The 23,631-nt window shown below is 48.0% G+C and overlaps 1 long non-coding RNA gene across 1 annotated transcript; it reads right to left on the bottom strand.

Annotated features, from left to right (window-relative positions):
• Window positions 1-2,657: 2,657 nt before the first annotated feature.
• On the bottom strand, window positions 2,658-21,538 carry LOC115394046 (uncharacterized). The gene is made up of 3 exons (XR_003932004.1): window positions 21,527-21,538; window positions 18,395-18,399; window positions 2,658-2,746 (listed from the first exon to the last, which is right to left on the bottom strand). It is a non-coding gene; the product is annotated as an uncharacterized LOC115394046 (long non-coding RNA).
• Between the last annotated feature and the right edge of the window lie 2,093 nt (window positions 21,539-23,631).

Raw genomic sequence — 23,631 nt, 5'->3', positions numbered from 1 at the left:
AAATGTTAAAAAAAAAAAAATATATATATATATATATAAAATAAAAATCTCCAGGGTCGGAGGGGGGTGCAATGAAAGAGCGAAAGAACGGGGAGAGAAAGAGACAGTGAGAGGGGAAGCGAGAGCAATCTGTGTGTGTGTGTGTGTGTGTGTGTGTGTGTGTCCGACAGCTCTCTGGCATTGCCAGAAACGCTCTCCGGTCCCGAGCGGAGCTGGAAGGCCGCTCAAAGCCCTTCACCTCCACCGCCGGCCCGGCGCCCGGCGCCCGGCGCCCGGCGTGGCTGGCATGGCGCGATGTTTATCACACAAAGGCGCCATCAAAGAGCGCCGCTATCTGGCTGCAGCGCTTTCATCTGGGTTCCCACCGCTGACAGCAGCATCCGTGGGGGGCTTCTCCTCCTCTAATGGTCTCCCCTCTTTTTCCCACCAGCTCTCTATTCTCTCGCTCGCTCTCGCTCTCTTCCCCCTCGCTCACATTCACTTTATTTGGAGAATTCTCGGCTCCGAGAAGATTCCGTCTCCTGATCAATGATGGCTGTGAGGCGGCCTGGGGATCGGGCGTTCCTCGGCTCTGAGTTTGCAGATTTTTTTTTTTTTTTTCCACCCAGTGTTTGTGCCGCTTCTCCCTGCAGGCCAATCAGATCGCCGCGCCCATCTTCACTCGTCCTGTTCTGCCCTCAGCAAATCACATTTCAAGGATGTTCCCACAAAATGCTTCACCGGGCGCTGCAGACGGTGACAGGAGCAACGACGTGTGGAAATAAACGATTAGAACAAGTCATTAGTGGCCTTGCTACATTCTTCATCCATTAACATCTGAAAAGCTTCTTTCGTTTGTAGTTGTTTGGTAGATTTAGCATTAGCTGCTGCTGCTGTGCCAGTGCTCACTCTACCAGTGAACTCCTGTTTACAGGACAGGAAGCATCTTCATCCTGAAGACTTTCCCCACAATCGTCATCAAGATTTTAGATCACACTGAAGCTTCTTGCATTACTTTAGAAATTGGTCATTGGTCAAAACCTTGGTGTGGAAGCTGCTGTGAAGAGGTGAAACCTGCAGACAGCAGTGTGACGCCCTGCCAGTCAGAATCCTGGAAACCTGTGAGCCACCGCTGCTTCGTCCAGTCACGTTAAACTCTGTACCTTCCAGCCTGCATGCAAACATGAAGATGGAGTTTTTCCAAACCTCCACTTTGGCTGGAGTTCTGAGGCATAAGAGATTTCAGGGACGTTCAGCTTCATCTGTGCTCAAACAACAAGCCTGAATGCATCAAATGCATTGAAACATCTCTGCCTCTGCTGCCTGTAAGTAGACCCGAGGTCAAACGAGCCTCAGTGTGGTTCGTTTGCCAAATTCCTCATTATGAACGAAAAAACACTACTGCTTTTCATGAGGTCTGAGGTCCTTTTAAGCACAGAGCGCAGAGCCAGAGGAGAGCCAGTCGCACGGTAAGGCGGCAGCCGGCGGTGGAGGTGTTTATCATTCTTCAGCTGTTACGCCTCAGTGTGTGATTCAGACAGGAAGCACCGTTCTCCCCAATAAGTCCCCCGCTCCGCCGATACGAGCGTTTAGGCATTCCCTCCATCCCTCCCTCGCTCCCCCGACATCCCACTACGCCGCAGAGAAATGAAAACCGAACAAATGGCTTCCGCGCTCACATCAAACTGCCTCGTCCGCCATGAGAAACGGCCGCACTTCGGCGCAAAGCGCCGGCCCGACCTGTCAAGAAAAACGCGCCACTTTTCCCCGCTGGAAGCCGGAGTGTGTGTGTGTGTGTGTGTGTGTGTGTGTGTGTGTGTGTGTGTGTGTGGAAAGTGTGGCTCCTGTTGTTGCGATCAATCCTAAATTAACAGACACCGTCTCAAAGTCAACCTTCGGGGAGCCATGAGAGCTGACAGGTGAGAACTCACTGCCGTCTCCCCGGCTCACATCAAAGAGGCGGCGGCGGCGCTGGAAGACGAGCACTTTGACGAAGAACAAAGAGACTCGGAGAGAGGGACTCCTGGAGAGACGAGCGATGGCCGAGAGGCTGAATAGCAAAAGGCCACGAACACCGAGAGCAGGCTCCGTCTGGCCTCATGCAAATCCTGGAGAATTCAAACTGAAACTAACGCAAATTCAAAACGATATTTCTCTTTGTGAGGGTAACTTATGATTCAGGTCCGTTTCCCTTCGTTCCCGCTTCGCTCCAACTTTCTGTAACGACTGTTGAAGGAGCGCTGCTGTTTCTCCTGTTTCTCCCGGGAGCCCGGCCAGCGCCGGCGCTACTGGAGCCACATGTGCTGCTCTAATTGGCAGAGCAGATAAGGTCAGCCGAGGTTCTCAGACGGAAAATCCGCCAATGTTACGCTTCGATGTCGGTTTTCAGATTTTCAGATGTAATGCTGCTGGTGTGAGAAGCTGTGTGAGGCTCTGGGGGGGAGCCGGGCTCCGCCAAAGGTTTGAAAACCGAACAGTAAGTGGATTGTGGAGAGAGAGTGGATCTCTGCTGGACGCTCGCCGCCGCTTCAGAGGTTCAGTTAGTTTTGCTGAAGGGTGAAGGGAGTGTTCCGTTTACCCAAACAACGAGAACATGTGGAGGAAACAGAGATGCTTCTGTTGTGTCCTTCAGGTTTTATTGAGGAAATCTCCCGTGGATCCTGCTGTGGATGCGCTGTAGAAAGTTTTTCTGCACATACTCAGTAGGTGGACAGTCAGAGCAATGCTTTCCTCCAGACTGTCTTGACTCCCAGTCCAGGTTCTCCTGCTCCTGGTTCTGGTCCAGATTCTCCTGGTTCTGGCAGTTCTAGAGTTTGACAGTCACCGTAATAACAATCCGACTTGGCGTTCTGTCCTTGTGAATGCCTGCGTTCTCCATTGTTGATGTTAGAGTGTATTGCTTCCCGCGGTTTTATGACAAAAGCAAACAACAGCACCAACTAGTGGCCCGGAATGCTGAATACATCAGTTTCAGCATTTCAATCGTTTTCGAAGTGTTTCCATTTAAATCTGAAACTTTTGAAACGTTGTCATGTAAACAGATGCCTGAACGTCTCCGGCTGGTTCCTCTCCTGCTCCTCAGTTGGACGTTGCAGTCGCTGAGCTCCTCGCTCTGAAGCGAAGAGGAGGAAGTCGGGAGCTGAGCCGCAGCGCTCTGTTTACCAGCCGGTCTTCGCGAAATCCCTCACCGGTCGTCCTGAACTTCAGGTCGTGACCGGATGAAGTGGATGAAGCGTTTTCTCTGCAGGGCAGCAGCTTCAGTTCAAACACTGAGATACAGCCTGGCAACAGGATGGGAAGCGCTCTCGTTTTAAAAAAAGAACTCTTAATGTATATTTAATTTACTCCGTCTTTACATAAAGCCTGCCTTCGCTCAGCCACGGGGCAGCAGAGAGATTTCTGATAGATTTCCAGTGCAGTGAAAGAAACACCTCTGGCTATTAAAGATGTAGCGGCGGCTGTGTTTCTGTAGCGAGGCTGAAGCACTGAGAGTGCGAACGGGCTAAACCCTGTACTTTTGAAAAATATAACTTTCCGCAAAGTGAAGCCCAGCAAATCACTTTTTTTTTTTAAGCTTTTGTTGTTAAAAGTGCCATATTTTATCAGGCAAAGACCAATTTCAGCAGATTTCTTCATATAACCACACAGACATGCAACAAAACAGCCAATTACCAGGCTGACACCTCATTATCACCGCTTCTTCTCTGGCATTTTAGACAATTTTCTGTAACCGGCACTCAAAAATGTGTCAAATAATTGAATTTATTCATTTTTTAGAAACATTTTTTGTAAAGATATCTGCTGAGTCTATTCAAAGACATTTTCACAATAAAGACTTCATATCAATGGAAGAGCTGCAGAGCTGCTGTCTCCTTCTGATCTTAACATATCATTCAGTTTTAAACCCCTGTTGATTCGTCCTGATGTCGTCACATTAATCTGAGCATTTTAAGAGGAGAACATATGAACACATTTTCATAAATCCCGATGAGTCCGGGTGAACTCGAGGAGGTGAGTCCATAAACGGAGCGGGTCGCTCGCCGTACGATTATTTTTCCTCCCTCCATAAAACCTCTGGAACGCGTTTGCGATCGCGGCCCCACTGCACTCACTTTTTTATTGTCTAGCAGCTGTTGGAGAACTTCACAGTCGGGTGGAGAGCGGAGAGACGGCGGCGTCCTCGGAGGACCCATTTGCGCGGCTCCAGCAGTTTGCGCCGCCGTCGCCGGAGCAGGTGTGCATCCAGCTTCCAGAAGAACGCCGCGCGGAAATTAATTCTAAAGAATCACGCGCGGCTTGTTTTTTGGTGAACTCTGGGAGGCTGATATTTCATTTTCCTGCGGAGCGGCTGCCACCCACCGGTCTGCACGGCAGCCTGTCAATACCCGGCGAGATGGATCGATACGCTTCCAGGCCGCGGCGGAGCTGCCGGCATGTCAGCCAGAACACAGATGTGAAGCCGTTCAATCCGGCAAGAGGATTGTCGTGCCAGAAAAAAAAAAAATCACCCGGAAGACTATAATGGAAGCAGAGCACTTCAATTACGCCTTTCCACTAAAAGTCATTACACCAGAGGTAATTAGCGGCGCAATCACGGCGGGAACAGGCAGCGGTGCGAGTCAGCTACCTGCTTGTTGTTGATTTGTTTGTGTGCGACTGACCCCGATGCCAGATCTTAACTCAGAGCGTCTTTAAACAAGGCAGGAACAGCGGGGTCAATAGGAAGGTGTCGCCTGATATTGGTCCCATCTGATTGGCCGCCTCCCCGGCCTCTCGTTCTATCTCCGGGCCCGGACCAATCGTTAAAGGCCCGTATCTCTGGAGCAGGAAGTAAAGATTGGAGGCCCGTGGAACCATTTAGATCTCTCACAGATCGCCTTAATGCTGCTCATCGATCGCTCTTCCCCTTTTAAAAACAAATGGACAAGCCGGACGGTCCAAATGGCCCTTTTCCCAATTACAGGCTTGGGTGGCTTTCAATCCTGCTACAGAAACACTCCAGTCTTAACTTCAGATAACTACTTAGTGGACCGTGTGCAATCGCTTCTTATCAGCTACGTGGCTAAAACATGTAGACACACACAGCAACACACACTAACACACACTCCCTGGTGCTGCTGAGGAAATGAATCATACATTTTCAGACTTATTTATTAAAAATGTGGCTTTGAGCTGCAGCAGCTTTGTTGTTGTTGTGTTGGTAATCAGATCAGAATGAGGATTAATCTGCTGCGTGCATTTTTCTTTTAAAAGAGAATTATTCACACGCAGATGAGAAATATTGGATGGAAGAAGTTTAATAAAAGAAGCACATCATATTCCCCCGCCGGCCGGTGCCTTATAGAGGTCTTATCGACGGCGGCGAGCCTGACCTCTCCTTCCAGAGCGGCCGTGGAGGAAACACCAGGCCGGCGCTGCGTTCGAGGAGCAGCGGCGGCAGAAGAGGGAGAGCGAGGCAGAGAGAAGAGAGGAGAGCTGCTGTCAACAAGCGCTTATGGTGAACAGATGTGGGGGAACTCCCTCACTACTCCCTCGCCTGCAGCCATGCATTCACACACACACACACACACACACACACACACGTATGTATAATGTAACACACTCAGGAGCAGAAGAACAAAACAATAATTTGGAGTAAATTCCTGACATGGCTGAGATGGCTGTGGCAGATTCCTCTCAGAGGAGCCAGATGTGGAGGCGGGCGGAGGGCCTTCGGAGTGGATGGCAGTGAAGGGATGGACGAGCCTCTCTCTGTGGATTCTCTCCGTTCGGTGGGTTTGTAGGAACGCCTCTCTTCGTGCCACCGCAGTGACTTGGAGGAGAACTGGATTCACACCCCGAGCTCCTGGCCCGACGGCAGACGAGAAGCAGCTGCCTCTGTGGGCCAGATGCTATCGGTCAGTGGGCCGCCAGACCCCCCCCACCCCACCCCCCCACCCCGAGTCCAGCCAGCAGCAGTGTCTGTAGTGTGCTCGTCTTACATAACAGAGCTGAACTGCTGGATTCTAACCGTGTTCGTAGAAGAATCCAGCCGAAGGAACATTTGATTAAACGTACCGTCCAGAGTCTGCCTTTCTGGAATCATCTGGAACAGACTGAAATACATCTAACAGCTTTGGATTCAATCAGTAGAAACACAAACGACGAAAGTTTTCATGCAGACGACAGGGATCGTGTTAATATCTGGACGAGCTGCTCAGATCCTCCGGTCTGGGTGGAAACACCGGGCGCACTGAGCCGAGCCTCCAGCGACACCAGATGAGATTTATATGAATGGAAAGATGGAGCTAATTTATTCCATATTTAGGGGAGCTGTCACTCTGAGCCCAGAAAAGCCTGAGCCAGTGATTACTCCTGAGCCTTGTTTGGCCTAATGCGGGCCGAAGCGCACCGCCGCAGCAGACTACATGTTCGACACTGATTATTTACTTGCTTACCTGCTGCTGGGATTTTGATTACCCTGGATAACTCGCGCTCTCACACCCTTGTCAGGCGACCTTGGCAGAAATCCATACATAAAATTGGATTAGTAGCAGCGATCAGTGTGAGCAGACATGCACTAGGTAAATATTGGTCAATAGACCTTTGAGCCAGAGCGCCGCCGAACCGTTAACCTCTCCACTGTAGCTCACGGCTCGTCCTTATTGTCGGCGGGTGTCATCGTTATTCACCTGACAAACGGCCGCCATTAGTCAAAGAGCCCTCTGAAGGCTGGGATTAGCTGGAGAGGCTTTCATTATCCTTCGATTCCACCACCTTGATTGCTTTCAATTGGCGTGAACACCTCATTTTCCGGCATAATCTAATTCAATATCGTCTCGTTTAGGGGCTGATGGAACGAGACCCGGGATAATTTGCTCGGGTCGGCGTTGCGCCGGGATTAAATGTTTGTGTTGCGAAGTAATGATGATGTGTGGAGAATGTGAGCGTGTATTAATTCCAGCGCGAGCGCAGGGAGCGAGCGGCGAGGCAGGTCTGCACAGGCTGCATACCAAGGCGCTCGCGGCGCAGGCATACCTGACGTGACCCGAAAGGAGTCAATGACTCATTTCACCCCGGGCGGCTCTGCACTTTGTGACAAGGGCTCAAAGAATGTAAACAAGTTCTCAGTCTCTGCAAATCTGGCCTATTATCTGAGGACCACTACAGAAGAAAGATGTGCCTCGTTGACAAGCGTTTGTTTCTTGACAGGAAAGTGCAGAAAGCAGGAACGCTTTGTGGGGGAGGAGAAATTCTGATTTGATGTCAGATTAGGAAGCATGTGAAGAAGTGCTTCTCTTTTTATTGCTAAGAAAATATAATTTCCAACCTTGGCACAACTTTAAAATAAATAATGTTCCCGTATTTGCTCATTTTGACTTGTTTGAAGCTGAAGAAGACGTGAAGAAAACGCTCCTTCGCCACGTTTTAACCGCCGCCCACTGCGGCCTGTCGGGCGTCAGGAGAAAGTGATGCTCGTCTGGTTTGCAGCAGACGAGGAAGACGACGGTCTGTCAGCGGCGGCTCATGTCCTTCATTCCCTCGGCGTCCGGCGCAGCGGTCGGAGTCAGACTCACGTCCCCAGAGGTCGATCCGTCACCCAGACAGCTGCTCTCAGCGCCGCTCAGACCTCGGGCCGCCGCCGCCGCCGTGCCGCCCGGACAGGCCAATCACCGAGCCGACGCTCACACACCGGCCGAGCGGACCCGAGACGGTCAAAAACTTATCAGCGAATCAAAGCTGTAGCTGCTGGTCAGCCTCACCGTGAGAGGAGCCCGGTTTGATTCCTGGCTCTGGTCTTTTCTTCCAGACAGTTCCAAGTCAACACTCTTCCTGCTCTATGTGAACGATATCGTGACTGTTTCCAGTTCACTAAAATGTATCTTGTTTGCGGATGACACCACTTTGTTTTATACTGGTGAAAATGTAAATGAAGTATTACGCATTTGTAGAGAATGAGTTTGAGAATATTATGAGATGGTTCAACGCTAACAAACTGTCTTTAGATATTAGTAAAACAAAATATATGATTTTTAGTTGTAGGAGCAAAGATGTTGACACAACATTGACTGTACAGGGTACTGCAATCGAAAGGGCAAATGAAATCAAGTTTTTAGGTGTTTTGATCGATGAACATCGAACATTTAAATCTCATATAGAACATGTTAAAACAAAGGTTTCACAAACCATTGCCGTGTTGCATAAGGTCAAAAAAATCACTGTTTCTATTGTACAACTCATTGATTGTTCGATATCTGACCTATTGAATTGAAATATGGGGAAGTGCCTGTAAAACTTATATTGAACCTCTTTTCCTGACACAAACAGCCATTCGTGTGGTAAATGGAAGTGGATACAGGGATCACACAAATCCAATATTTAAACAATTGAAATGTTTAAAATTCAATGAATTGGTAGAACTCAATCTCCTTAAAACGAGAAATATTACCAGATCATTGGCAAGACATATGTAAAAAGAGAGAAAGTCAATATGAATTACAAGCAGCGGAAGTCTTTTCATTACCAGAGTCAAGAACCAAAGCAAAAAAAAGATGCATCACAATCCAAGGAGTCAGTCTATGGAATAATCTTGACTGTAAAATTAAAATGTCTCCGTCCATTTATAGTTTCAAGAAATGTTTAAAAGAAGAATTATTAAAAAGATATGATCCTGCTGTATAACGAGAAATTATAATACTTTGATTTTGTAAATATCTTGTGAAGTGGTTGTGTCTATAAGCAAACCTTGACGTAAACTGTTGTTTCGTCAATTATTTTATGTTGGTAGGGGCAGACATTATAAGATTTATTAAATTCTGCTCCTTTTCATTCATTTCAAAGAATGAAATAAACAAATGAAAGAATGAAAGAAGTTTTCCCATAATCCCGAGACGTTGAATTTTGGCTTTATTGTTGCAATTAGACCTAATCATCCAGCACTAAACATTTAGCACAATAACTTAACAATGACTGCTTAATAAAAACATTTTCAGTCTTTATTCCTGAGACCTTCTCACTGCTGCCTATCGACTGCAGATTTGATAGAAATAAAACTCTCTTTTTAAACTGGCTGAGAATTTGTGCTTTGCGCCTCTAGACACTCTGATACTGAGACGAGCGTAAAACCCGCCATTTCAGTTTGAGTTCTCAGTTTGTTTTGGTGTATTTATCCATGATCAGGCCATGTTTGGCTCTCAAATCAAAAGAAATTATTTTAATTATTATTCCAGCCTCTGTCTGGAGGTTTGTCCGTTTCACTGTCCGCCAAGATTCACACGTCTTGTTGTGGAATTAATGATTATAATTTTACCTCAGAAAGAAAGAAGAAAAATGAGCATACTGCTTTATCGCTGTTATTAAATCCTTCTGCAGCTATCCAACCGTCTTCTACAACTATTTAATATTTTTTAATACTTCCAGCTATTCCGACCTTCATGTGAGAAATGACACCAGGAAACTCCTCTGACTGTGTTTCTAAATGTCATTTCATTTACCCATTCAACCAAAAACACGCCCCTGCAGACTCTGACACTGGAAAGAAGTCTTTACAGTCACGTCAGGAATTCGAAACGTGTCGCTGTTTTCAGCCAGAATCTCTTTTCAAGTGGCGTTGCTCATAACTGTTGGGAAGTTTCTGCGGGAAGAGAGCAGAGCTGCACGACATATGGAAAATATGTGAAATGCAATGATGTGCTTTGCAAGAAAGGCACAGGAGCGGATTTGTTCTTTCCAGAAACACAGTGTTCTTTCTCCTGCTCGTCATTTACACCGGCAGTGGCCGGGATGTGCCACTTTTCTTCATCATTAACAACTTCCATCACACATGCATCTGCACTTCTCATCAGAAGTGGAACGACTCAATTCTTTCTGGGCTTTTTCTCACTATTTACTGCAGTTCTGATATGCACTGTCTGTTATGCATGTTGACATCCCTGTCTTGCCGGTTTTAGAGTTAAAGCTGCTGTGGGCAGGATTTTGCTAGTCAATGCTAATTTTTCTGTGTTTTCTTTGGATTAAATGTTAGAGTATCCATTGATAATCCTTCAGGAGTGTAGCATAACTGCACTACCGCGAGGGCGCAGCGTTTCCATCTGTCTCTGTTCTGAGCTGAAAAGGAATCTCGACAGCTCCAGGTATCTTTGACCAATCAGAAGAGCCCCTGAGGCTCTAACCGTGATTGGTCGAGGGGCGTTTGTTGCACGTTCTTGTGGGAGGGGCTTAACTTGCGTAAGGGCGTGATGTCAGAGAAAACAGGACAGGATTGGCTGTGCTGGGTTTCAAATCGCCATCATAGATGGGTCAAATCGCCATCTTGCTTAGGTAACCCTAAGCAAGATGGCGGAGATGCCGAATCCTGCCTACAGCACCTTTAACAGTCACTGCATTGCATCTTGGCCGTCTGTCCAGACAGCGTTTTCATTTTGGTGACTTCAGCGTTTCAGAAAAGTTTCGCATTCGTGCGGCAATACGAACGCTGTCTTTGAACATGGACACGATAAAAAAATCTTTTAAAATGACACCTTTCCACTTGAAACGTGGCTGTGTTTTTCCTGTTGAGCTCTTTCCATTATTTTTTAATTAACCAGACCCAATTGCCAAACGGTCCCTCTGAGTTTCTTCACATATTAAGCAGGACAGACGCTCTTCATCTCCATGGCCCGGCTCCTGTGAGCCTGCCTGATGAAGCTGTGCTTTTCTTTCATAATAGAAGAGTTCCCAGATGTGTTGATGTGCTAATGGTCCTTAAAGGTGATAAATTTCCACCGGGGAGTTGGCTCAAACAGCCTCCACGCGAAGCGCTGCGCTGCGCCACACTTCATCAGCCATTACTGAGGGACTCAGGGTGGACTCACTAATTCACTTCCCCATCTGAGATTTTCTCAGCTCGTCTTGGGATTCAAATCTCCAAATCCTTCTCTCTCCTCCTCCTCCCGCCTTCCTCACTTCTACATTTATTTTCTGGTCTGCACGGACTCCCAGAGCGAGCACTATGAAGGATTACCCTCCCCAGATGTAATCCAATCAAAACAAAAAGGGGAAAGAAAAAGCAGGAACTGATTTCTTATCTTTCTAAGATGCTGCATTTCCCCTCATCTCGGAGAAGACACAGCCAGCATTATCACTCATTTGATTACACTCAGTAAAAATGGATACAGAGCAGCAGCGGCGTCGGCCTCCAGAGGCCTGACTTGCACATTGAAATCCAATTTCTGGCTGTACCTTATGTATTTGTTTAAGATTTGGAAATAATTAACTGGTCTAAAAGCTGTTATGGATGCGCAATGCGATTAAGCGCGGCATGAAGGGTTTTGTGACTTGAAGACGATCTGGACTTAAGAGCACCTTTTTCCTGCCACTTTACTTTTATATGCAATTATGGAAGAAAAAAGCGGCATGTGTGCAGCGCCTGGACGGCCATATGGCCCGTGGATGTTTGTTGCGCGCTGTGTGTGCCCCGCACGCTGTGTGTGTGCCCCGCACGCTGTGTGTGTGCTCCGAATCTGTCGGTCTGGCTGGAGTGCCGCCCGGGGCGCCGTCAGGCGAGCAGATGTTGGTCACGGAGGACAGCTGATCCTGTGAACTGGGCGCCCTGGCGAACATGTGTTCCTCCGTCGTTCCATATGGATAAACCACATGCGGCGCCCTGGCCAATGGAAACGCTCCGAGCCAGTTAAGGACGCCGACGAGAACGAGCCCGGTTCTGAGTGGGCGGAACGTAAGAGGAAGAGCCCTTGAGCAAGTCCGCCGCCCTGCGTTTGACCTGTGAACTGCCGCGGTTCTCAGCGGCGGCTCGTCTCGCCTTTTCGCTGAAGTGTCCTGAACGCCGTGATTGCGCCGGCAGGTTACGGCGAGGCTCCGGCTCCGCCCTGATCCCCGCGCGAGGATGCGATTAACCGCCATCTCCCGTCATTAGCTGAGAGGGCTTGTGGCGAGCGAGTGTGTAATTGTCGTATTAGCGGCGATGCTGGGTCGGATGGAGCGCTGGAATCAGGTTCCAGAGCTGAAGTGGCGGCGGGCGGGACTTAAGTGCACGGCGGAATTGACCAAACTGGTAACTCTCATTCTCGCGGTGGTCGGTGACAGCTGAGCCGCCGTCTAATGTTCAATTTGCCGAGCCGCTAATATAACGACGCGCGGCGCCATGAGGGAACATAATATTTTTCCTGCGAATGGCCCATCGCTCAGGGGCCGGATGTCTCCGGGCCGACACCCGGCAGCGCCGCCGCTTTATGGACTGCAACATTAAAGCCACGGGAATGAATCATCCCGCTCTCCCGTGTGAGACAGTAACTGCCAAAAGCAGCGGCCGGGCAGGAGGTTCAGAACAAATAAAGCAAAAAGGTGTGTTTACGGAGCGGCGCCGGGCCCGGCCCGCGCCGTACATCACGCCGGAAACGCCGCAGCGACGGCTGCGAAGGGCTCAATCCCTCGCCATTGATCTGTCCTCGGCTCTGCGGCGCCGCGATGCTTCTGCAGACAGATGGGTGGGTGAAGAGGTGGAGGTGGGGCGGTGGGGGGGGCGGGGGGAGCATGCATATGCCCGGCGGCCTCTTGATGGCACTTCGGAGACGGCCGCCCCGTTTCGCTGATTGCTCAAGGAAAGTCTCATCGGGGCGGTTAGCGCGACGGCAGCGCAGCAAGCTGAAGGATGAAGGCGAAAACAAGCTGATTTTATTTCAGCGGGGGGTCAGGGAGGGGGGAACACTGTCAGGAAGTGACGCCCTGGAGGCAGCGCTGTGTATTTAGAACACTGAATTGTGATTTATCAGCTGATATAACTGCAATATTAAACACAATATAACGAGTGAATCAGTATGGAAAAGATACGGGAACAGACAAAAGAAAATAATGTTTGTTTAATGTTTATGATGCTGTTCATCAAAAATAGACTCCCGTATTTGTTGTCATGTAAACAGAACCTGAACTATTCCTGACTGGAAGTAGAAAATCAGTGACCTTTACACGCATTTCCTCAGAATAAAAGAGAACCAAATAAAGAGCTCAGGTTCATCTGCTCCTGTCCTGACAGTAATGTTTTATCTATAACCAACGTCGGGCTGTTTTCTGTTTCAGTCTCAGTTTTAAACAGTTTTCCAGATGGACAGAAAGTTACGCTTCGTGTCTCCGACCCGTTTCGGATGTTCTTGTTTTGAAGACGTTTGTGTGGATGTGGATCAGAACTCCGGCTAACGAGTCCAGCTGGGTTACGGTAACAAACGTCGGCCATAACCTTTTACGCCCTGGACCCGAGTGTGTGCGTGTGTGTGAGTGTGTGTGTGTGTGTGTCGGGGTCAGGTGAGGGCAGGCCGTCCCATTGTGTTGGACGAGGGAGAAAAAATGAGTAAAGCTGAAGCGGTGCAGAGGCGGAGGGAGGGAGGGAGGGGGAAATCTCTCCCAGCTGCACTCGTTCACTGCGCTTTAACCCCAGCAGGGCAGTTCCGGGGGAGGGTGGGGGCGATGGGGCGGCGTACAGATCCTTAACATCTGTATGTGCCGCGCGTCAGAGAGAGAAAATGGTTACTAATGCAATCAAGGTCTCATTTACATCCCGCCGAGCGTCCACGCTGGGCGCAGAACCCGGCTCTACATCTCCACCTCCAGTTTAAAACGCTCCCGGCACAATGTTACAAATGACCGCCCTCTCCTCGCGCCGCGCTCCGTCTCTGTCCTTGGCGTTGTTTCGCTGTTTACTTCTTTATTCCATCCCTAAAAAAAAAAAAAAACACAAAAAGCCCTCGCAAGCAGAGGTCGGAGCGAGCGGCTCTAATGAGGGTTTGAGTTGATCCGCCGCTGCGGGAGCCAACACTCTCACCCTCTTTATCGTGTATTTGGGCCGAAATAACAGCAGAAATGCGCGGACTGGCTCAGCAGCCAGACAGATGTCAGAGCAGATGTTTAAAAACTCGTTTCAGAATCACTACAACGTGGAAAACTTGACTTTGTATGCATATATTTGCAAACAGCCACGTCTGAGATCATCTTGTGATTCTTGTTTTTGCTTCTAAAAGTTCAAGAAACTCGAAACTTTTCCCTGTATCATGTAATTAACTACTGTTGACTGGGCCTTTCTGCGCCTCGAAACAGAAGACAAAACAAATAAAGAGAAGCCTCGTCGATAAAGAAAATAACAATACACAAGCTGTTTTCTGAGCCCAGGTTTACAATACTCAATAGATGCTGAATGTTCTTCCCAGAAGGAGGCGGTTGCATAATCCAGGAGCCGAGACGGCAGAATCCCTGAGTCAATGATAAACTGTTCAGCCGAATTATGTAACGGCTGAAGAGCAATTAGCAGGATTACAGCGGGGAACCACTGATTTTACACTTCAGACCGTGGCGAGCGCCGCTGCACATGCGGGGCGAGTTTGAAAAAAGAAAATAAAGGCTTTTTGTCTGAGTCGAAACAGCTACGAATGTTAGAGGTGGACCTGCAGACTCAGAAGGAACAGAGTTTGGATTTAACACGGACGATCTTTTCCGTCGTGCCGCATTGATTCTCGTGCATTAATAAAATAACTGTTGAAGGAGGAATAAAAGACGTGGCCGTTTCCAGACTTCCAGTTCAGAAACCTCTGGAGGAACTTCAGTCGTGTTGTGATTTAACTGCAGGAAACAATCCAGCCATATGATTTCCTCCAGAGCCGTCCCCAGTCTCACAGATAGCATGAAGCATGTGGAGGAGGTGGAGGAGGTGGAGGAGGTGGAGGAGGTGGAGGAGGTGGAGGACCTCCTCTCTAATCCTCCTCATGCTGAACACCACCTGAGAGAGAAACACTGGGCAGATGGAGACCATCAGACAGACTGCTGGAAGACACTGTTGTTCACAATCATCATTCAAACGTTGCTTTTAAGTGAGGTTAACTCATGTTCTCACATTTTAACGAGCCTGTTTCCTCCAAACACACACACACACACACACACACACACACACACACACACACACACACACACACCGCCTGCTGGACTGAGTGTACTGCTGTTTAAGTTTAAGTGCTTCTGAAATATGGAATCCAGACAGGAAGTCCTCAGAATAAATGTGTGCTGCGGTTCCACCACCTGTTGAAGCAGGAGTTCGGTTCATTTCAAGGTTATCAATCAGTTCTTATCAAACTGCGATTTCACTGAGTTCAGATCCGGTTCGCTTGTTTATCAGCTCATAAAGTTCAAACTCAGCTGTGTCTGAGGAGGAACTCATGGTTTGACCGTTTACATGACCTGCAGTATTTATTTACCTAAGTTTGAAATCAAAGGGAAAATCAGATGGATCCTATCACTGATCCATGAGGAACTCCGCAGGTTTTAAAGGCATGTAAACTGCAAATATTCACTACATGAACAATTAAGTAGAGTAGAGCTACAATCACAAAGACTAAATATAATGGACACCAAAAACATGTGCCAAAAAGTACTTATATTACCGATTATACATGTATTAGAGCAAAAAAATAAAATAACTTGCTGATAATGTGGTAAAAGAAAAAGGTTAGATAAAAATGAAGGCTTCGTCATCCAGTATTCCTATTTTTGATCATCAAAATGCACAAAAACAGCCAAAAGTAGCATTGTTTTTCTAATAAAATCAGTCTTATTTGTGTTTAATATCATTTTTGACTGTAGTTTATGTTTTACAATCATTTTTAAAATCTATTTAAATTTTAAGGCACTGTCAAAACGCTTCTTCCACTATTGGAAAGGTATTCCTGTATTCGAAGGAAAAAGGTCAAAGTGATGAATTAAAGGCAGGAAGCGGGGAGCCCCTCGGTCCAGCCCTTCCCTGGGAATGAAGCACATCACGTCACGCTGGATGAATTCCAAATAAACATCAAGTGCGCTCGAACGAGTAACAAACCGTTGAAGTCGTGGCTCCGGGATCGAACATCCGCTCGCCGTCCGCGTTAGGACGCGCCATTGTTACGCTGGGCTATCGAGGACACGGCGAACATCCTTGAAGTGTTTATGGTTGTTGGAGTGAGGAGAGATAAATGAGAGGAGCCGGCTCTCAGTGACTCATGGGGGAAGACGAGCATGTGGCCGAGCGTCCGCGGTCGGCCGCCGCTCCAGGAAACAGATGCGGCCCGATAAGGCGGGAGGATGCCGCGCCGAGCGCGTCGGGCTCGCCGTGTCGTTCCCATTGTCAATACGCGTCTCGCACTTCCAGCTCAGCTGCTTCCCCGTCCCAAACAACCTGCAGGACAATCGGCCCGGGGAGACTGGAGGCTGGCGCGTCCCCCCCGTCCCCCGCGTCCCCCGTCCGTCCCCAGTCCGGGACGACGGAGGGCTAAATCACTCTTTTACAGCACGCTGTCACTGGTTAACCCGGACGGCGCCGAGCACGCTGCATTCAGGGGTACCGGCGGAGCGAAGGAAACCTCAGCTCTCTATCTGCACGTCTCACATGCTGTTTGAGATGTCTTTACATGAGTGCATCGCCCCGGCGCACACACACCTGATCTTACACACCGCTGGAGTCCTTATAAGACGCCCAGCAGAGCGGCGGCGGCGGCGGCGGCAGCGGCGGCTCAGGCTCACTCCCACTCCAGCACATGCCTCAGCCGTGTTGACACAGTGCAGCCATCACTAATAACAAAGTCTCATTTCCAGCAGGAGTCTCCGAGGACCGAGAATCACGGCCGCTTGTTTTTCGGTCATTCAGCACACTCTCAGATTTACGGTCCTCCGACGCCGACGGGGAGAAGACGACCGGCTGCCTTCTATTTATTCCGAGACGAATACATGATCTCAGCCTTGATCGGACTCATAAAAAGGTGACCTTTATATGAAATAAGCACAAACCCTCCCTTACATGAAGTTAATTCCAGGCAACATGACGCCGGCGTTAGCGTGGAATATCAATGCCACTATCTCTGCAGTTTTCTTTTTTTTTATTTCACGCTGCAACTTTGCCTCTGAGCGAGGGAACTTTCCCCTTGGTGATATGGACTTGGTGAAAGATATTCCTGTGTAAAATTCATGAATTCATAACTTTTGAGGGTATATTTCACTACTGATCTATTGGGCCGTGATAAGAATTCAAAGGTGAATGGAGCTGGAGGACATCTTCAAAGCGGTGGAGGACATCACAGGAAAGCCAATGAGGCTCGCTGCCCTCCTCCAACATCCCCTCAACGCTCTCCCCCGCCGCAGTGTGATCCGCTGTCAGGGAATAAATTGGCTGGCATCGCCGTCCGCTGTCATTAGCTTGATTTGCACCGGCGTCTCAGTCACACTGACGAAAACCAAAAAACAAACCAGAGGAGGAAAAAAAAAAAAATGGGAGACGAGTTTTATAACGATTCAAAGAAGGGCATCGAACACTGCGCCCGCAATGGAGGACACTATTCAGAGTGTGTGTACGTCCGTCTGAGCGAGGCTCGGCTGCTTCCCGTCGACACTATCAAAGCTAGCAGCCGTTAGCATGGCGGATAAGAGCTGCCAGAGACAAGAGGACGAGGAGACAATCAAAGCAGCGCGTCCACGGCAGCTGGCTGTGGTCAGCTTCCAGAGGTGATAAAGGCCTTTGAACCTGGAAGCGGCCCTCGCCCGCCGCCCCCCCCTCCGGCCGGCCGCCGAGGGGTCTTCTTTGATTCGGCCCCTGGGGATCCCAGTCAGCTCTCTTTATCTCTGCAGGAGAGAGAGGGGCAGAGACAGAGCGAGCCCGGGAGGAGGGGGGGGGGGGGGGGGGGGGGGGGGGGGGGTCCACTTCTATCAGATTCTGGTGCGTCAGTGGCGGCGACTCCACGGCAGACCGGGTCGCTACGTTTGACCCCCGACACTCGACGTGGAATGCCAGACAAAAACAGATAAACACATCTGTGCGCGGAGAGCGGCGGCATCTGCCGACCCGCCGACACCGAGGAGCAACTGCAGCAGGAAGACGGTGGCGGACGGTGGTTCAACTCCTAACGGTTGGAATAAAAACTCCCACTGAAGAAAGGCTCTGATGTTTGAAGGCCACTTCAGGGGCTTTTGCAACAGTTGGGTTTTGTAAACGTCTGGTTTTCTTTGCTTTCTCTCGTTTGAAGGCTGCAGTCTGCCTCGTTCTCTGTTCAAGCTGATGCAGGGTTAGCATGTTTGCTTTAAGCTGTACATGCGGGAGAATTGGTGCATGTTTAACTTTTTCACCTGGTTTCTCATCACTCAGCTGTACAGTTCTCCTGCAGGGTCTCAGTCAGTGAAGAGTCTGGAGAAATATTGTTGATTCACTGGAATGTCTGTTATTCATACGAAGGTTGTCACTTCAACAGTTTCTTGGACATATACTCATCAGACCTTTGTTCTTTGGTTCCAGGTGAGATGTAATGTTGAAATATTGCACTGACACAGAATCTTTTATCCACAAAATCACTCTGATTGGTCAAATATATTCACGTATTGTACAACCTTAGTGTTTTGTTTTTTACTTTTTTTTCCCCCCATCAGAGCCAACCAAAGCCACGGATTCTCATGAACCTGTCTGTCAGCGAGGTCCTTAGCTTCGTAACGGATGTTTTCCAACTGGACAAACTCGTAGCTCACTGTGTCATTCAAGGCCCTTCATCTGCACCTCATTGAATTTTATGGCTCAGACCTTCAGATACACTCAGCATCACAACGGGGAAAATATGTTTCGCCATTGGAAAAAGTCTCTTCTGCGAGCAGGAGGAACTCCCCGGGAGACCTGCAGTGGAAGGTTATGGAACAAAAGCTTCCCCTGCACCGGTGTTACTGCGGTTCATGTCATGTCTGCCTGGAAAGCTCGCCGTCTGCTTTGGCAGCGGCGGAACGATGATCCCACTTTATTATTCATCGCAAAGCCATGTCGGAAAAGTCCTGGATCGGGGGGGGGGTCTGTACTCAGGCACAAGTGGGACGTTTGGACGGCGGCCGCCGTCTCTAACGAGTTCACGTATTTTAAGACGCCGCATTCCGGGTTCCGTTTGAAGTCGGCCCAGGAAATAAAACGCAAAAAGGCAAGACAGAGGTTTTACAGTGAGGTGGGAGAGGTGAGGGGTCTGGGGAGGGGGGGGCCAGGTGAGCGCTGCCTGCAGGACAGCTATCAGTCACGAGGCGGCGGGGGGTCGGTGTCCACCCGACCGAATCCAGCCTGTCCACCCGCTGCGAGTGAGCATGCATGCGTGGAAACGCAAACACATCCTCTACATACAACAGAGCATCTATAATTGCATCTCTGCTTCGGCGCAGAGGAGGAAGAAAATAAATAAATAACTTGAGTCCTGAGCCGGCCGATAACGCAGCCAAGTCGCAGGATATTTAAGCAAATTGAGTTACATGTGGTCGAGCACGTTTGTCTTTAAACTGGGCTCGCCGTTCCCCCGCCCCTCCTGGAAAGACATAACCCCCGAAGCTTTATGCGTCCGGAGAATGTGCTGAATGCTCCTCTCTTTCCTGCAGCTCGGGGATGCTAAACTGTCCTACCTGCAAAAACCAAATAAAAAGCAAGCAAAGGCTGTAAAATTGATTAATCCAGTCGATGACACTCAATATGTTGTTCCTGGCGCTCGCGACCACTCGGGGCTAATGACTCGCCCTTTATTGGTAATTACTTGCAGTCCTCACGCTTGAACATTACACCTGTGTGAAATGATATCTTTATATTTATTGTGGCTCTCTTTGCCGCTGACAGTAGGCCGGGTGGAGGGAGGGGTGGGGGGGTGGGGGGGGGGGGGGGGGGGGGGGAATCGTTTCCTCGATGAGGCGAAGCGGGGAGGTCATTAATTATTCAAAGCTTAAATCACAAAATAAAGATGGCAAAACCAAATTGTTTTGAAAATTTCCCTGGGAAAAAGAAAAAAAAAAAGGAAAAGCGATGTTGGCAAAGCTCCCAAACTGCTGTTTGAAAATGCTCTTTGAAGGTAATGAGGCATGCTTGTGGCGCGGCGGAGCAGCGAGCAGTGCCGTGGCAAAGCAGCATGTTCTCAATTGGGTTTCTTTTTTGCTTACATATCACTTTGGCGCGGCACGTGTAGAACATTTCTAACGAAGCGCGGGATGGCGCCCCGCCCCCGCTCGGGGCGGACGCGCCTCCGCCAGACGGCCGTGTGGGCAGCGGAGGCGCCGGGAAAGACACAAAAACTTCGACCGACACGTCTGAGCCGCTCGAAATCCACATTTCTCAAGCGGAGAAAAACACGGTATCACTCCCGGCTCTATTAAAAAGAACACGACTCTTTCCACAGCAATGAGCAAGGGTGTTATATTAAACTCACCGTTATACGGGCCTTTTTTATGGGTAATGAGATATGAGAGAATCTCCTCTCCGGTAGTTAATAATACATATGAGGTATGGGCGAAGATAATATTTTTATTGTATCTCCTTCACAATCTGATGAAGAGCGTGAAAAAGCCGCGCTTATTAGCCGGGTTTTGATCGTAAAAATGATATAGGCGTCATGAGCAATTTATGTGAGAAGGGGTTTCAAGACTTCACCAATCATTTATTTATTGAACGTACACGGACGGGTCGGGTCTATAGGCGCCGCGGCGGCATCGCAGCTCACCTGCAGCCAAACAGTAAATCACACGACTGGAAGAGAAACACAAGAAATGATACGTCTCGTAAAGTAAAACCCTTCAATAATGGAAGATTTCATCTTCTTACAGACTGACAGACCCAATCTGGAGTTAATCTCAGCCTGTCGTGATGGTCTGTCGGTGGTTCTGTTGGAATTTCGCTGGAGTGTTCATATGCAGCTCTTCGACCACCGCAGTGATCCAGCAGGAGCGTTCAGCCCAGAACACGGCGTTGTACCTGCAGGGAAGAAGAAAACCTGAGTGCGAACATGCTGGGCTGTGTCAGATTTTAGCGCATAATGCTAAACATCGACCAGACGGCTCTGCTTCCAGCAGCACATCCTCGCTACAGGCGCCGCTGGCCGACACGAGTCCCTCATGTTAGTGTGAGAGAAGCTGCTCCACCCTAAAAACCAACAGAATCCACCTCCTCACTCCAAATCCTGATCAACTACGTCTCCAAATATCAAAGAACTTAGTAAAAATCAGCAAAACTTCCTGAAAGGACAGACACCGTCTGCAGGAAAGAGGTGTTTTAATGTTCCAGACTGAAGGATGTTTTGTCTGTTCTTAAGGAGGAGCCGAGGTTTTGACCTCTGGTTCACGAAGGAAGTGATTAGCTTAGCTTAGACAAAACAAACATGACGTCAACAACAATACACTTTTTTTCCTGTTTGAACTTAAGCGTGTAAAATAACAATAAAATTCACTCCAATACAAATAAAAAATTTTCACTGACACCTAAAAAATAGGATAATTAAAAACAAAAAAACAGTAGATGATGACATGCCAGTGCTAAAGCTAGCATGCTAACCAGCTAGCCCCAGCTTGTCCAGCTGCATTTCTGTGAAACTGTTCACATTCTGGCTCTGAAATCCAGTATTTCGTCTCTTTCCAGTCCAATAAGAAAGATGGCAGATTGAACAGTAAACAGCTCTTACTATGAAATTCACTCACTCACCACTGCCCCCTAGTGCACAAAAACGACATAGCTGCAAATACACGTATAGCAAGTATACAGAATGTTTGACAGTTTTAGAATGAAGCACACCTCTACAGGTAGTTTTACCTCTCAGCCACATCTTTTGTGTATAAATATGATCTATAAGTCGTATTGATCAGGTCCAAACGAGGGCGGCGGACTGTAAAACGTCCTGCCAGGTTTGTGTCCAGTCGTCAAGTCAAAGCGAAGATTCCCTGTAGATCACTGTCGAGTTATTCTGATGGATCTCTTTCCTCCACTGAGGAAAGATTTCTGTCTGGATGGGAATGACAGGGTGAGGTTATTCGTGTGGCTGGCAGCAGATCTCAGACATGTCAGCTCTGTCCGAAACACGTGGAATGGTTTGTTTGTTTGTTTCTTTGTTGATCTTCTTCTTCTTCTTCTTCTACGGTACCCGGCGGTTTCCAGCCCTGGTCCTGGAGGTTGCTGTTTTACCTACATTGTAACTGTACTATATGAGAAAAGATTATGTTTAATAGGAAAAATGAAGAGATGATCATAAAAACAAATAAGCAGAGAGCGAGGCCATTAACCGTTTAATGAAAACACTGTTAGAGGAGGATTTCATGGTTTCACATTCACCTCAATTCAACTGACATTTATGACTGTTCAGTAAAATGTAGTTCGAGCTTTTCTTCATTAAAAACCAGAGGAAATAAACAGAAGTTACACATCACTTTTCTGATCTGATCAGAAGGAAACAATCAGATAATCAAAGCTTTGTGAAAACACTGAGGGAGAATTATCGTCTACTGTGAAATGAAGATGTGAAATTCAGTGTCTTTGTTTTATAATAGACTCAAAATAGGACTTTAAATAGTCTTCCATATCACTTTAATATTGAAATGATCAGAGTAAACGATATAAAGACTGAGCAGATAAATCAGATGATCTCTCATTGGCAGAAGGATCCAAACAGCTGTTAACAGATTCTTTAAATGAGAAATGAAATCTGATGAGCAACCAGCATCAACAATATGTGGAAGTTACATAATGTGAAATAAACAAACGTCACATTACTGAGGCTGAAATTACAAAAAATTGATTGATTCCCTGATCAAAAAGCTTAAAACTTTTCATTCCCACCATATCTTCATGTCTCGCCCTGCTATTTGATTTTGTATTTTAATATATTAAAATTAAACATGCTGAATCGAAGTCACTGCGCATGTTAAAGCAGTGTCAGTGACAAGATGTTCTTTTACACAGACGCCTGTAGTTTGTGATGTTTCGTCCAGTTTTTGCATTCAACACAAAACACAAAGTGTGAAACTGGTCATCTACAGAAATTCACTCATGCTCTTTTTATTATTTTTTATAATATAGAGAACTGCTGATCAGTCTGAGTTGCAGTTAGTTAAACTACCAGTGGACACTTCTTTAAGATGATCTCTCATGTATTTCCGTACTTGGAGACTGTTTGCATGCTGTGTGCTCAGTTCGTGTTTGCAAAAAGACAAAAAAAAAAAAAAAAAATTGACTGGATTGATTTTTTCAATTGATTCAGATTTCTAGAACCGACCCGGATCCAATCAAGACATCAATAGATTCCTCATGATATCCGTGGCTGATCAATAAAGGGTTGAAGTGTTGAGATTAGTGGAATAAAGTTACACAACAGGAAACCCCAGAGACAGAACGCAGAAGACAAAACGGTGATCCACATGGAGGCGATGCCCTTCAGATGCGTTTCCTGGGAAACAGATGAAGAGGAGGAAACCAAATCCAGCTAATCTGCAATGCATTAGCAGGCAGACTAACAGTATGTTACAGGCCATTAGTGGTTAACAATGATCGCTGATTTTCAGATGGCACAGATAGCCATTACAGTAATTCGCTGCAGCCTGCGTCAACTCCCCAATGACAGGCGCCGCTTCCGGCGCTGGCGTTAGATCAATAATGCAAAGCCTCCTTAAAGTTCTGCCCTGTGGTTTGTTTGAACGAACTTCCTCTCAAACTAACGATGCAGGTTAATTGCTCGTCATCGTTTGGGAGTTTGCTGAGAAGAGGAGCGGGGGGCCGTTGTTAAAGACGGAGGGACGTCTCGCCGCGTCTCCGTAGTTTTATCGATGGCTTTTGCGTCCGTGCCCTGGCTCGCCACCAGACTGCTGCGCCCGTGTGTGTGTGTGTCGCTTTTCACGGGGTCAGTGTGGTTAAGA

This window comes from Salarias fasciatus, chromosome 9 (assembly GCF_902148845.1).
Source record: "Salarias fasciatus chromosome 9, fSalaFa1.1, whole genome shotgun sequence".
Classification (NCBI taxonomy): domain Eukaryota; kingdom Metazoa; phylum Chordata; class Actinopteri; order Blenniiformes; family Blenniidae; genus Salarias; species Salarias fasciatus.
The sequence above is the reverse complement of the archived record's forward strand: the minus strand, read 5'-3'. Positions and strand labels throughout refer to the sequence as shown.